The sequence below is a fragment of the Staurois parvus genome, unplaced genomic scaffold (genome assembly GCF_062004578.1).
Source record: "Staurois parvus isolate SC_StPar_1 unplaced genomic scaffold, SC_StPar_1.0 ptg000335l, whole genome shotgun sequence".
Lineage (NCBI taxonomy): Eukaryota > Metazoa > Chordata > Amphibia > Anura > Ranidae > Staurois > Staurois parvus.
In genome coordinates this window covers 580,014-594,569 of record NW_028318131.1, presented here as the reverse complement: position 1 = coordinate 594,569, position 14,556 = coordinate 580,014, and the positions used below count along the sequence as shown (strand labels likewise).

At 45.3% G+C, this 14,556-nt stretch overlaps 1 long non-coding RNA gene and 1 other non-coding gene across 2 annotated transcripts in view; one reads left to right on the top strand and one right to left on the bottom strand.

Annotated features, from left to right (window-relative positions):
- The window catches only part of LOC149457094 (uncharacterized), a 57,414-nt gene extending 54,097 nt beyond the window's left edge, over positions 1 to 3,317 (top strand). Inside the window, exons 2-3 of the long non-coding RNA XR_016313750.1 lie at positions 2,847 to 2,964; positions 3,167 to 3,317. This is a non-coding gene — a long non-coding RNA (uncharacterized LOC149457094). The remainder of the gene's footprint in view (positions 1 to 2,846; positions 2,965 to 3,166) is intronic.
- On the bottom strand, positions 292 to 364 carry TRNAR-CCG (transfer RNA arginine (anticodon CCG)). Its single transcript has one exon. It is a non-coding gene; the product is annotated as a tRNA-Arg (tRNA).
- Positions 3,318 to 14,556: the final 11,239 nt, after the last annotated feature.

Genomic DNA, 14,556 nt, shown 5'->3' with positions numbered 1-14,556 from the left:
CCGGTCTCCCAGGACCCTGCATTCACTATATCCGGTCCTCCCGGACCCTGCATTCACTAAATCTGATTTCCCCGGACCCTGCATTCACTATATCCGGTCTCCCCGGACCCTGCATTCACTATATCTGGTCTCCTGCCCTGCCAAACTGGTCAGTACTATATGGCAGCACTGTGTAAATCTCAGATCTAACTGATAAGAAATACAAATCCTTTGACTGGTAAAATCAATCTCTCCTGTGTATTTTATTCTTTTGCTTGGAGCTCAGGTGTATCCAAAGAACAAGGAGGGAACCGACCCAGGTGGGACTTGAACCCACAATCCCCAGCTCCGGAGGCTGATGCCTTATCCATTAGGCCACTGGGCCACTGTGTAATTGAGGGAAAAATAGCAGTTTTCAGAAAAGTAGGAAAGCATGGAGGCCCTATAATTGACCAAAAAATATTAAGCAGGTAAATACAATGAGACCACTAATTTATTTCAGACATTAGAGCTGACCTTCACCCATAATTATGACCTCTTCTTCCTTCCCTCCCTCTTACACGGTTTGGGAAACTTTTTAAACAATCCAGTTCTTTATTTTTACCTGTTTAATGTTCCTTCTTCTTCACCTTGGGCAAGGATGATGTATGCAGCGCCATCTTCATGCATGCAGAAACACATCATGCCGGGATCTATGGGACCTTGCAGAGGACCTCCTTTAAGCCTTTGTCCAAACATTGTCTCAACAAGGAACTTCACCCACACCAATGTATTTTTTTTGTTCCCTGGTAATTATTCTTGCATTGAAATAAAAAAAATACATATTTACTAGTCCATGGAGTCCAGCGTTGTCCTCCTTCCAGCCCAATGTTCTTTATTGTCGCTGTGCTATGGCGCCGCAATTTTGGCCTGACATCTCGTGCATTTGCAGACATGACGCAAGCTCCTGCCAGGACTGTGAGACCTGGCAAAGACTGTGTGGCATGTCTGCACATACACGAAGCCACGTGAAACATTCACACACAAAAAAAACAGGTCTAGGACAGTCTATGGGACCTGGCAGAACCGGGTGGGGTGCACGTGCAGACACAGCGGTCACCTCCACCAGGTCCCAAAGACCTAGAGAAATAATGCAAGCTTGAAGCTTGGCTAATGAAGGTTCTTGTCAGTGGAATCTTGTGTATTTTATTTATTATTATACAGGATTTATATGGCGACAACAGTTTGCTCAGCGCTTTACAATATAAAGGGAGACAATACAGCAACAATACAGTTCAATACAAGAGGGTTAGGAGGGCCCTGATCCTGGGAGCTTACAATCTAAGACGGAGGGGCTGGTGGTACAAAAGGTAATAACTGTGGGGGGATGGACTGGTAGGAGGAATAGAAGATTCCGTTATTAGCTGAAGGCAGGATAGGCTTCCCTGAAGAGAGGTTTTCAGAGATCGCCTAAAAGTGGGCAAAGTAGGCGATAGTCTGATAGATTGCGGTAGAGAGTTCCAGAGGATGTGGGAGGCTCTGGAGAAGTCCTGGAGACGAGCATGGGAGGAGGAGACAAGGGAGCTAGAGAGCAGAAGGTCATGGGAGGAGCGGAGAGGACGGTTTGGGTGATATTTATATTTGGAGACAAGATTGGTGATGTAATTCGGGGCAGAGTTATAAATGGCTTTATATGTTATTGTTAATGGTTGAATTTTATTTGTTGGGCAAGCCGGTGGAGGGAATGGCAGAGAGGGATGGCAGATACATACCATAGCTTTATAGTGAGGGCAGCAGAGTGGCTATGATGGTTAGCCCTTCTATCTGGCAGTACTAGGGGCATTGGTTCAAATCCCAAGCACAGCACCACCTGCCTGACATTTTTATTTGTTGGGCAATGGGAAGCCAGTGGAAGGATTGGCAGAGAGGGATAGCAGATACATACTACGGCTTTCTAGCAAGGGCAGCAGAGTGGTTAAATTGTTAGCACTTCTACCTGGCATTACTAGGGTCATTGGTTCAAATCCCAAGGACAGCACCACCTCCCTGCCTGTTCCTGGGTAGTTTTCCACCCACAAACCAAAGACATGCTGGTAGATTAATTGGCTCCTCTCTAAATCAACCCTAGCATATGAGTGTGAGTTAGGGACCTTTGTTTGTACGGCCCTTGAGGGTTAGGGGCTGATGTGAATGTACAATACATATGCAAAGCACTGAATAAATTGACAGTGCTTTATATACCTGTAATAAATAAAATAGCACTGTTTATGATTTACTTATGGTTTTTTTGTTTTATCTCCGTTGAAGGATTCCTTGGCCCTCAAAACGCTTTGGCTACTGTTTTCCCACTGGTTGTGATTTCATTGTCAAGCATTAAAGATACTTGGGGTTCTGAACCAAATCTTAATCCTTTGGTGCTTGGTTTCTTCTGTTCACACTAAGGTCCTATAGACCTTGCAGGAACAAATGGCTTGTCTGTGCATGATGGGCCAAGATGGCGGTGCTGAAGCAATGAAGAACATTGGGCTGGAAGGAGGACAACCCTATATTCCATGGGCTACTGTTTTCCCACTGGTTGTGATTTCATTGTCAAGAATTAAAGATACTTGGGGTTCTGAACCAAATCTTAATCCTTTGGTGCTTGGTTTCTTCTGTTCACACTAAGGTCCTATAGACCTTGCAGGAACAAATGGCTTGTCTGTGCATGATGGGCCAAGATGGCGGTGCTGAAGCGATGAAGAACATTGGGCTGGAAGGAGGACAACCTTATATTGCATGGGCTACTGTTTTCCCACTGGTTGTGATTTCATTGTCAAGAATTAAAGATGCTTGGGGTTCTGAACCAAATCTTAATCCTTTGGTGCTTGGTTTCTTCTGTTCACACTAAGGTCCTATAGACCATGCAGGAACTCGTGGCTTGTCTGTGCATGCTGGGTCAAGATGGCAGTGCTGAAGCAATGAAGAACATTGGGCTGGAAGGAGGACAACCCTGTATTCCATGGGCTAGTAAGTATGCATTTGTTTATTTCAATACAAGAACAATTAGTTGAGCAGGAATGAAGTTCCCCTTTAAGACAATTTTCTGAAAAAGGCTAAAATGGGGCCACTTGGCAAGCATGTCTGACTGTCACCAAATGCTCCGTCAAGGCTGTGTAAAAAATAAGGTCATTTTTTGAATATCTTTTTTCATTCTCATTGATTGATTTAGATAACTGAAGAGAAACACATGCGAAGACCTTCTGTCGAGGACATCTTAAAAGTCAAGTATGTTGGCATAACAACATGACCCATGCGGGACCAATAAATAATAAAACTCAGACGTAAAAGCAGCAGCGTCACTCATTAGGCACCTGAACCTCCCTGCGTGACTCCAAAAATAAAATATAATTCAACTCAAATTTTAAGAAAATAACTAAGCTGAAGTATGACATCTAAAATAAAAACTAGAACTTTATATACTAATTGGACAAACAAATAAAAAAAATCAGAACTCCAAATACATCTAAAGCTCCATACACACCAATGTGTTTTTTCAATGCTATTTGCAGAAACATACTACAGTCTATTTAATATGGTTTCCTATGGGAAATGGCACATCTAGGCTTTTTTGAGCTTCTGTGTTTTTTGGAAAGGGTTAGGGACTTTTTTAAAAACAAAAAGCAGCATTTTTTCGCTACAATAGAGTTCAATGGAGAAGCCGCTGAAATGCATGGTAGTGCGATTTTGCCGCGTTTTGCATGTTTATTCTGCCCAGAAACTACAAAAAAAAAAGCTGAACAAAAAGCAAAATGTGGTAAAAACACATCAAAAACACGTCAAAAACGAGTGTAGAAAAACGCAAAACAAACTGCAAAAAGCACTGGAGAAAGCATCAAACGTAAAATGCCTCAGACTTTGGAAATAAATGAGTAAACCAGTGCAGAATAAGTGGTCTTTTTATGGGTCCACCATGGAAACAATGTCAAGGCAAAAATAAAATTGACCCCCAAATTGTTATAGCTTTTCTTTAGAGAGGACCAGGACTCTACAACCTGTGCCGCCGAAAGAAGGCTAAGAACTAGTCACCAGTATTTCCTGTGGTCTCCCTGCAGATGGTCTTCTCCCTGTTTCTTATTGCCATGCCTTGTTCTGCACTGTGTCATTGTATAGAGTAGCCTTTCTGATCCTTTTTACCCCAGAAGAACCTCTAAAACAAGTCTTGAGCAACCTTTACTAAAACCAATTCATCAGGGATCAATAAGAAAATTCCCATTACATTGGTGGCCAATAGGAAGAATGCTCCTTGTAGTGGTGATCAGAATGTCAACCGACAACTAAAAAGATCATTGGTGTCATGTCTTGGCTTTTCCAAGAGGCACCTATCCTGGAAATATGCAGGCACTATTAGATGGCAAGTAATCAGCCACAGTTCAGGGATGCCCAAGCAACCTCTGGAGGAACCCCTGGGTTCCACAGAACCCTAGCTGAGAATGGCTGGTGTACAACAGCCATCCTGGTAGAGGCAGGGCTTAACTTCTTCATGTCAAAGCTGCCCCCTGATGACTGGTTATTTGATAACTGATGGGGTTATACTCATATCTGGAATTTTGCAATGTGGGAGAGACAGAGATTGGGGTGGGGTTAAGGGTTGGGCAAGAGGAGGAGCCCATAGCGCAATGCTTGAATGGAGGCAATGGTTTAAAAGTGGCATACATAGTCGAAATGGCCAGACAGTGCTACGGTTTGATCAGGGGTGGACTGACAACTCATGGGGCCCCTGGGCAATAGGGGATCATGGGGCCCCTGTGTCCTTGCCCACACTCAAAGCACACCCAAAAAAGCCTATAAAAGGTACCAGGGGCATTTCATGGGGCCCCCTACTGACCCCGGGCCCTCGGGCAGTGCCCGAGTGCTTGAATGGTCAGTCCGCCCCTGGGTTTGATAGTGACAGGCCTACCGGGCATTAATTTCTATAGTATAGTAATATGGTCAAGTAAAACAGCGCTGACATTGCAATATGTGCTAGGGGGCTCTGGGAGCATTGTGAAGGGCTGAAAGGTTCTACATTGGGCTATGGACTCTGCAACAGACTGATGGGCACTGAAGGAGGCTGCAGGCTCTGGTGGGAGCTGGTGAGTTTTGTATGGGGTCAGGGTGTACTGTCTGGGGGTTTGCAATGGACTGGGGGGCACTTTGGGTGGCTGGATGTTCCCTGTTAGATAGCAAATCTTCACTTTTTAGGTTCAGGTATTTGTGTAGATAGGTGTTGCAGAGTAAACTTTCTTTCACTTGACCCTTTTCACTTTTCTTATCTTTGTTAGATGCCATAAGCTCATATGTCACCATCCAAAGGCAGGTGTAAAGTGATCTCAGCCATGGTCATAAGTGGTGGCATTATCTAATTTTTTCAGTAGATAGTCACTGTAGACCTTTGAGACACATTAGAGATAAAGAAGATATTTGGTTCCTCCAAACATTACACAGACTCTCCTTGTGTCTGCTGTGTTGGGGTTTCCTCACTGGATAATTCAAAGCCTGATTACAGCAGTACTTAAAGGAGTACTTGAATTGTGCAGAGAAGTGTGAAGGAGGTAAGTGTCCAATGTATCACAAAGCTGTTCATACTACAGATAGACTAGGCTGCCTGACGTTGCAGCATATCCTGGCCTCCAAAGAACATAGGGCAGGTGCTGAAAGCTCATATTGTGCCACAAATGATATGTTCCAACCACTAATATGCACCAGTGTGCCCCCTATATGACTGCACATTCCATCATGGTGGTTTGAAACTTGAGCAGATATTTGTTGAACCTCCAAAATCAATGACCAGAGAAACAACCGCATAGTTGGCTTTTTTTTTTAGAAACTGTAAGACCCCCACCTTGGGCAGGTGACCTATTTAGTCATACAGGCTGATGCCCTGGTGTCCCCCATATTGGTTGTCTTCTTCTGTAGGCCCAATCTAGATGACAGAAAAAATAATGGACAGAAGAAACGAAGAAGGAAAAATGGAGGAAGGGACAGAGGAAGGGGCAATAAGGAAGAAGAAATAGAAAAAGGGAAAGAAAGGAAGAGAGGAGTAAAAAGAAGGAAGGGATAAAGGAAGGAAGAGAGGAAAAGGAAAAAAGCAAAGAAGAAGGAAGGAAGACAGGAAGGAAGGAAGGAAGGAAGGAAGAAGGAGAAAGGCAGGGAAGAAAAATGAATAAAAGGTGGAAAGAAAGGAAAAGAAGGGAGGATGGAAGAAAAGGGAGAGGGGGAAGCAGAAAGGTAGGGAGGGAAGAAGGAATGAAAGGGAGAGGAGAAATTAGAAAAGGAAAGAGGAAGAAAGAAAGGAAAGGAGAAAAGCAGGGAGGTAGGAAGGAAAGAGGGAAGGAAAAAAGGAAGGAAGGAAGGAAGGAAGGAAGGAAGAAAGAGAGTGATAGGAAAAAAAAGAGGAAGGAAGAGAGGAAGGAAGCAAGAAAGGAAGAAGAATTAACTTTGAAAGGAAAAGGAGAAGGAAAGGCGAAAAGCAGGGAAGAAGGAAGGAAGGAAGGAAGAGAGGGAAAGGAGAAAGGAAAGGAAGAGAGAAAGGAAGCAAGAAAGGAGGAAGGAGGAGAAAGGCAGAGAAAAATGAAAAAGAAGGGAAGAAAGAAGGAATAAAAGGGAGAGGGAGAAGGAGAAAGTAGTGAGGAAGAAAAAAAAAGGTAAAGGAAAGGAGTAGAGCAGAGGGGAAGGAAGGAAAAGAAGGGAGAAGGGAAATGAGAAAAGAATGAAGGAAGCAAGGAAAGAAGGAAGAAATGAGGGAAGGGAGGAAGAAAGAACTGGTTGGGGGAAGATGAAGGATAAGATAGAAGAGAAAATTTATACTTGTGATCTATGGATGAATCTATAAAAACGTGTCTGCCTCCAGCTGCTTTTCGACACTAGTGAGAACCATCACCCTGACAATCCCAGGCATTCAACCACTTCTTGCCACCTTTCCCTCCAAAGGTGAACAGAGCAGGTTTGTCTTTTTATGGCATTAGATTGCCGTTTAACATACAATTCATGTAGTCAGGACCTTTACCCCTTGGCCTCCACCCGAAAACCTGGATTTCCTAGTGATCACAGATCAGATATCTGTACAGTATTTTCCGTACAGTCAGCATCATCGTGGAGAAATGCCGGGACGCACATACCAGAATGGTTATTGGTTCTAATATAGTTAAAAATGAACACATTTCACTAGGATTCTGTTATTCTGTACAAAGTGAACGTGAAGAATCTGTGTCACATTAGTCGCGAGAGTTAAAGTTTAGCCCATCTCCTGGTTAGTATGCAGCTCAGTGAGACATAAAGCATTGCATAACAGTTCTCACACTTCAGAAACATTGCTGTGTCACCTCTCTGCATTTGAAAACATTTAAAGCTGAATCTGCTTATAATTTGCCTTCCCTGGTTCCCCCATTCCCGTTTTTCACTATATGCCAATTCAATTTTTAATTAAAATCTTTATGTTTTCAGTACATACCTTATTTTAGTTCCAGTGATGTAATCACTAGGTCTCTGTGCTTCTCTATGCAATGCAGGCAGATCATGTTTAGTCAGAGGGGCTGGCAGGGTGCTGTACATAGCTTCCTTAAAACATCACAACATTCTGCTTAAATACTCTTCTCAAGAGCCCTTAGTCCTGATTTATACAGGGGACTTGTGCAAATATCAAAATGCCTTGATGGGTGGATGTCAGTCAGTAGGGGTGGGTGTTCTTACATAGGATGTATTTGCATGTGGACTGCCCTACATAACCTCCACATGTGATGCCGAGCCTTTATTAACGAAAGTATTGAAATCCAATGAATGAATGGCGTGGGCCAAGGACAGTCAGGTTAGGGAGGAAAGAGCTTGATGATACTGGACATTCTTCAGACAGGGCCAGGGGCGGACTGACAGCTCATAGGGCCCCCGGGAAATAGGGGATCATGGGGCCCCTGTGTCCTTGCCCAACTCAAAAAGCCTATGAAAAAGGTACCAGGGGCATCTCATGGGGCCCCCTACTGACCCTGGGCGCTCGGGCAGTGCCCGAGTTTCCAAATGGTTAGTCCGACCCTGGACAGGGCAGAAGATGGGCTCTATAGCAAGTCTGCAGCAGTTTCTAATGCACATTGTGAGAAGTTCAGAGGAAGCAATTTCAGTCCAGGAGAGGGGCCGGTACAACTGTGCATAAGGTGATGTACCACCATCCTTATATATACATTAGAAAAAGAAAGAAAAATACCTATGTGACTTGGAGAGTACACCACCAAAATACAGCCCTAATATCTTGTGTACAACTGTGCAAGACTGAAGAGAAGGCTGGAGAACTGCAAATTGTGTAAAGAGAAACTCCAGACAAAGCTTCTTTATTAAAATTTCAGTGGGAAGTTTTTACTACCACCTGTGTCCCCAGTAGGGACATCTGACCATTGAGACTTTTCTATCCTTGGGGACATCTGACCATTAAGACTTTTCCATCCCCAGGGACATCTGACCATTGAGACTTTTCCGTCCCTGGGGACCTCTGACCACTAAGATTTTTCCGTCCCTGGGGGCATCTGACCATTGAGACTGTTCCCTCCCTGGGTACATCTGACCATTGACACTTGTTCCCTTCCTGGGGACATCTGACCATTGACACTTGTTTCCTCCCTGGGGACATCTCACCATTGAGACTGTTCCCTCCTTGGGGACATCTGACCATTGAGACTGTTTTGATCCCTGAGGACATCTGACCATGAAGACTTTTCTGTCCCTTGGAACATCTGATCATGAAGACTCTTCCGTCCCTAGGGGTATCTCACCATTGAGGCTTTTCCATCCCTGGGAACATCTAACCATTGAAACTTTTCCATCCCTGGGAACATCTAACTATTGAAACTTTTCTGTCCTTGAGGACAGCTGACCATTGAGACTTTTCCATCCCTGGGGGCATCTGACCATTGAGACTTTTCCGCCCCTGGGAACATCTGACCATTGAGACTCTTCCATCCCTGGGAACATCTGACCATTGAGACTCTTTCATCCCTGGGAACATCTGGCCTTTGAGACTTTTCTGTCCATGGGAACATCTGACCGTTGAGACTTTTTCATCCCTGGGAATATCTGAGCATTGAGATTGTGCCATCCTTGGGGACATCTGACCATTAAGACTTTTCCATCCCCTTGGACATCTGACCATTGAGACGTTTCCATTCTTGGGGACATCTGACCACTGAGACTTTTCTTTCCCTGGGGTCATCTGATCACTGAGACTTTTCCGTCCTTTAGGACATCTGACCATTGAGACTTTTCCATCCCTGGGGACGTCTCACCATTGAGACTGTTCCCTCCTTAAGGACATCTGACAATTGAGACTTTTTTACTCCCTGGGGACATCTGACCATGAAGACTTTTCTGTCCCTAGGGGACGTATGATCATTAAGACTCTGTCCCTGGGGGCATCTCAACATTGAGGCTTTTTCATCCCTGGGAACATCTGACCACTGAGACTTTTGTGTCCCTGGGGACATCTGACCATTGAGACTTTTCCATCCCTGGGGGCAACTGACCATCGAGACTTTTCCATCACTGGAAACATCTGACCATTGAGACTCTTCTGTCCCTGGGAACATCTGACCATTGAGACTCTTTCATCCCTGGGAACATCTGACCTTTGAGACTTTTCTGTCCCGGGGACATCTGACCATTGAGACTTTTTTACTCCCTGGGGACATCTGACCATGAAGACTTTTCTGTCCCTGGGGACATCTGATCATTAAGACTCCTCTGTCCCTGGGGGCATCTCAACATTGAGGCTTTTCCATCCCTGGGAACATCTGACCACTGAGACTTTTCTGTCCCTGCGGACATCTGACCATTGAGACTTTTCCATCCCTGGGGGCATCTGACCATCAAGATTTTTCCATCCCTGGAAACATCTGACCATTGAGACTCTTCTGTCCCTGGGAACATCTGACCATTGAGACTCTTCTGTCCCTGGGAACATCTGACCATTGAGACTCTTCTGTCCCTGGGAACATCTGACCATTGAGACTCTTCTGTCCCTGGGAACATCTGAGCTTTGAGACTTTTCTATCCCCTGGGACATCTGACCATTGAGACTTTTCCATCCCTAAAGGTATCTTACTATCGAGACTTTTATGTCCCTAGGGGCATCTGGCCATTAAATCTTTTCTGTCCTTGGGGACATCTGACCATTGAGACTTTGCATGTCTCTTCTGCCAAAAAAGAACTCTACCACCTTACAGGTATTTATTTTTGGACCTCATTTCCACATTGTTGTCAGCTACTTCCTCCTTCCTCGTTCTTTAATCTACGTGGTTGGAGGTTTCCCTCTATGATTATCTTCGTCTTTGATCTGTAGTAGTAGTATTGATCTCCTATTTTAAACCCTTTGAGTCAGAGAAATCCCAGAGCTCAGGTAGAGTGCACCGCACGTATCCCGATGACTTGACATTTGTTGGCTGGTGACATCACCGCCATGGCATGCAGACACCTTCCTTGGGTTTGCTGCTCATTGTGTGGAATTGGACCTTTGTCATCATGTGCCAGAGAACCATACAAGGCAAAATTCAGAGGTGACTTTCCTTCAATCTTTACAGCCTCATAACTCATGATTACCCTCCAGATAGCAGTGGTTTTACTACCACGCTGTCCAAGTTCAGCATGCACCCAGGAGAGTTATGGTTCCTATTGACGCAAGGGTTTATTTGCTCATTTTGATGGCTGAACATTTATAATTTAGGTTAATTTGACATGTGTTTGTTAACCTTTTGCTGCCCGCATAACATATATATGCAGCGGCAAAGAGGGCGGGCTTTAATCCCCACACGCTGCACATATGTGTCCATGGGCAGAAGAGCTTTCTGTGTTGGGAGTGCACCCTCAGCACAGTGACCGAGCTGTCATAGACAGCTCTCAGGCCCTACTAATAATCAGGAGCTGGTGAGACCAGCTGGTCATGTGACCAGCTAACCCTTCCTGCCCCCTGGGTGTACAGATTTGGCCTAGGGACGCCAGGGCTCGGTGGAAAGTTTATGTAAACCCTAACAAACATCTCCAATTTGCTTCCTTTAGGTTTGGTATAATATACCCATAAAAGTGTGTTACATCTGTTCAATGAGTGGAAAAAAAAACTGACCATCCTGCCAGAAATCCAGTTGGCCTGTAAGTTCCAGTCTTCTATACAGTGCTATTTCAAGCAGTGTGATCAGCCCAAGATCGATATGGAGATTTTCTTATGTTCTTTTTAGTCTTGATGAAGGGGGCGCTCTTGGACCCCTGAAAAGCGTTGGATACTTTTTGTATTGTACCCCTGACTTTCAATGGAATAAAGATATATCTGGCCTTTTTAGCAATGGTGTGACCAGGGCCAGTGCTACCACTAGGCAAACTAGGCAGCCGCCTAGGGCACACTGCCACCTAGGGGCGCTTGGGCACATAACAGGCTGTCACTCTGCTCTGATGAAGTGGGCGCCCTTGCACCCCTGAAGCGTGTTGGCAACTTTTTAGATTGTACCCCTGACTTTTAATGGAAGAAAGTTGTATCTGGACCTCTTAGCAGTGGTGTGGTGCTTCAGTTTCAATTCTCGTTAGATGATGCTGGATGTCCTGTAGCCAGGAAATTAAGTGGGCTGTATCCGAATTGCTGCAGCTTCTAATGCATGCTATGAGAAGCTCGCAGTGTGCAGTGACACCAGAGCAAGCAATTTCAGTCCAGGAGAGGAGCCTGCCATTGGGATTTGGATAAAGTCTGAAGTTGGTGATTTTGTATGGAAGGGTCGGTGACAAGTGTTGATCTGGTCCTGTCCACCATGGAAAGGGTTAAAAGGGGCTCATACCTGGCTGGGTGGGGGGAGCGGTGCTGCGGCCATAGAGTTGGCGGTACATTTCCGTTGTGCCATACTGAGTTTCAGTCTCAGGGTGTGAAAAATTCCCATGGAGCTATGCTGATCCCATGTTTCAGCGCACAACCTGTCAGCCGTCTGACCTTTCCACTGATACTTATAGCTCGGCAGCGGCCGAGTTTCCAAACTCCCCCCTTACGTCGGCCTGTGTATTAACACACCCCGGCCTTTCTGTATCAGACCCGGAATTCCCTGTCACATGACCGGCGAGAACGCAGAGTACAGGGACCACAACGCGCGTCTGTTGTGTCCACAAATAGATCGCGTGAGTGCTGGTATGGAACATTGACCCTTTACCTCCCACTGAAATGATAAATAATACCCAATAAAGGTTTGGGCTGTAGTAGGACAAGCTTGCCTTTACACACAATGCGATTCTATGCAAGCCTCATCTCCTCTGAGCAAGGTGATAAAAAACAGGAAGCTGTAGTAAAACCCAAGGAGAAGTGAGGACAAGCGCCATCTGAGTGTAGTATTAATGCATTCAATAGACAAAGATAGACGCACTCACAAAAAAGGTTAAAACAAGCACTAAGTATGCTGCCATCATCAGTACCGGTCCTGGTCCCGGTCCACCAGATAGAGAAGGTGCTGTGGTCCTTACACTCAGATGGCGCTTGTCTTCCCTTCTCATTCCATTCATTTCATTCCAGAGTTGCCTCCTGCTCTAGGGATTAAGCAGCCACAGAGTGGACTCTCTTTTCATTGACCTATATGGTCTGCTTGGACCTTATTATATAGTGGACTTGACCAGGGCTGTGGATAAGGGGGCACCACCAGTCCTCCTGTATGGGGCCCAGGCCTGCAGGGGGGCCCAGGCAGCTGAGTGAACCAAATATGGGCAGGAAGGGTGAACAGGGCAATTACTGGAACCAATCCCGTGTGGCTCTCTCTGCAGCAGCTGAAAGCTTGGTTCTGCTCCCCCCCAGCTGGCTTTCAGCTGCTGCAGAGAGAAATACTTAGGGGATTAGTTCCAGTAATTTACCAGACCCTTCCATTCCTGAATGAACACAATGAGTGATCTGTACCGATCACTCACTGTGTTCATTCATAACTGAAGCCTAGTAAACTGTGTTTTTTGTTTTGTGGGGATGGGGGGGCCCTGTTAGGTTGGGTGTTTGGGGCCCTGTGGTTTGGGGGGGCTCTGTCAGGTTGGCTGTAAGGGACCCTATGGTTTCTAACAGCAGCCCTAGACTTGACAGCATTGCTCCTCCTAATTGCGCCTATCTATATCATCGTAGTAACACCCATGTGTGATGCTGAGCCTCCATGATTGAAAGAACTGAAATCCGATGAATCAAAGGGTCAGGCAGAGACAGTCACGCTGGGGAGCAAACAGCAAGATGATGCAGGACATCCTCCAGCCCGTAAATGGGGCAGAGCTCTATCTGACTTGCTGCAGCTTCTAATGCACATTGTGAGAAGCTCACAGTGTGCAGTGAAATCAGAGGAAGCCGTTTCAGTCCGGGAGAGGAGCCGGTACAACTGTGCAAGACTGAAAGGAAGGCTGGAGGTCAGTTTTAATAGGCTGCTTATAAACTAGCCTTTACACGCAGTGTGATTCCATGCCAGCTCCACCCCCTCTCTGAATCCAGCTATTGTTTTAACCGAAAAAAATGAACATATGCTGGGAGCTGGTTTGTAATCTTCAGCAGAGGCACTTCTGAAATGAAAGAATCCAGTGCTACATATCTAAATCAAATGTAAAGCAGACATGTTCTCACCCAAAACAAGACTTTAAAGAGTACACTATATTGCCAAAGGTATTGTCCCCGCCCTCCAAATCATGTGATTCAGGTGTTCCAATCCCCTCCATGGACACAGGTGTATACAATCAAGCCCCTAGGCATGCAGACTGCTTCTACAAACACTGGTGAAAGAATGGGTCGCTCTCAGGAGCTCAGTAATAAGTCCATCCGTGACATTTCCTGGCTACTAAATATTCCACGGTCAACTGTTAGTGGGATTGTAACAAAGTGGAAGCAACTGGGAACAACAGCAACTCAGCCACCAAGTGGTAGGCCACGTCACATGACAGAGCGGGGTCAGCGCATGATGAAGCACACAGTGCGCAGAAGTCACCAACTGTCTGCAGAGTCAATAGCTAAAGACCTCCAAACTTGGTGTGGCCTTCATATGAGCCCAACAACAGTGCGTAGAGAGCTTCATGGAATGGGTTTCCATGGCAGAGCAGCTGCATCCAAGCCTTACATCACCAAGTGCAATGCAAAGCGTCGGATGCCGTGGTGTAAAGCACGCCTCCACTGGACTCTAGACCAGGGGAGACATGTCCTCTGGAGTGCAGGTTGAGGTAATCTGAAACAAAATGAGGTTTCCCCTCTTTTCCTGTTCTGGTGACCACTCTAAAAGTTTGGATTTTCCGGACGTTTCAATCCTGGAGAAAATGGTCACCCAAACAAATTGGGAGGGTGAGTCCCCCAGTAGGGACAGTGATTCAAATCCATCCATAAACATTCCAAACTCCATCCAAAAAATGATAAAAACAGACGGTTTTGATATACATTATAATATTTTAAGTTTAGCCTAGGTTACTCTAAGTATATAAAGATATATAAACAACCCTGGACATGTCCAAAACAAGCATCTCATACGGTAAATGAGTCATTTGAGATACGGCTGAATTTAAGGACAAATTAAACATGAGATTGACGGTTCCTGAAATGTCTTCTGCCGGTCTATTAAATACTGTATTGCGTCA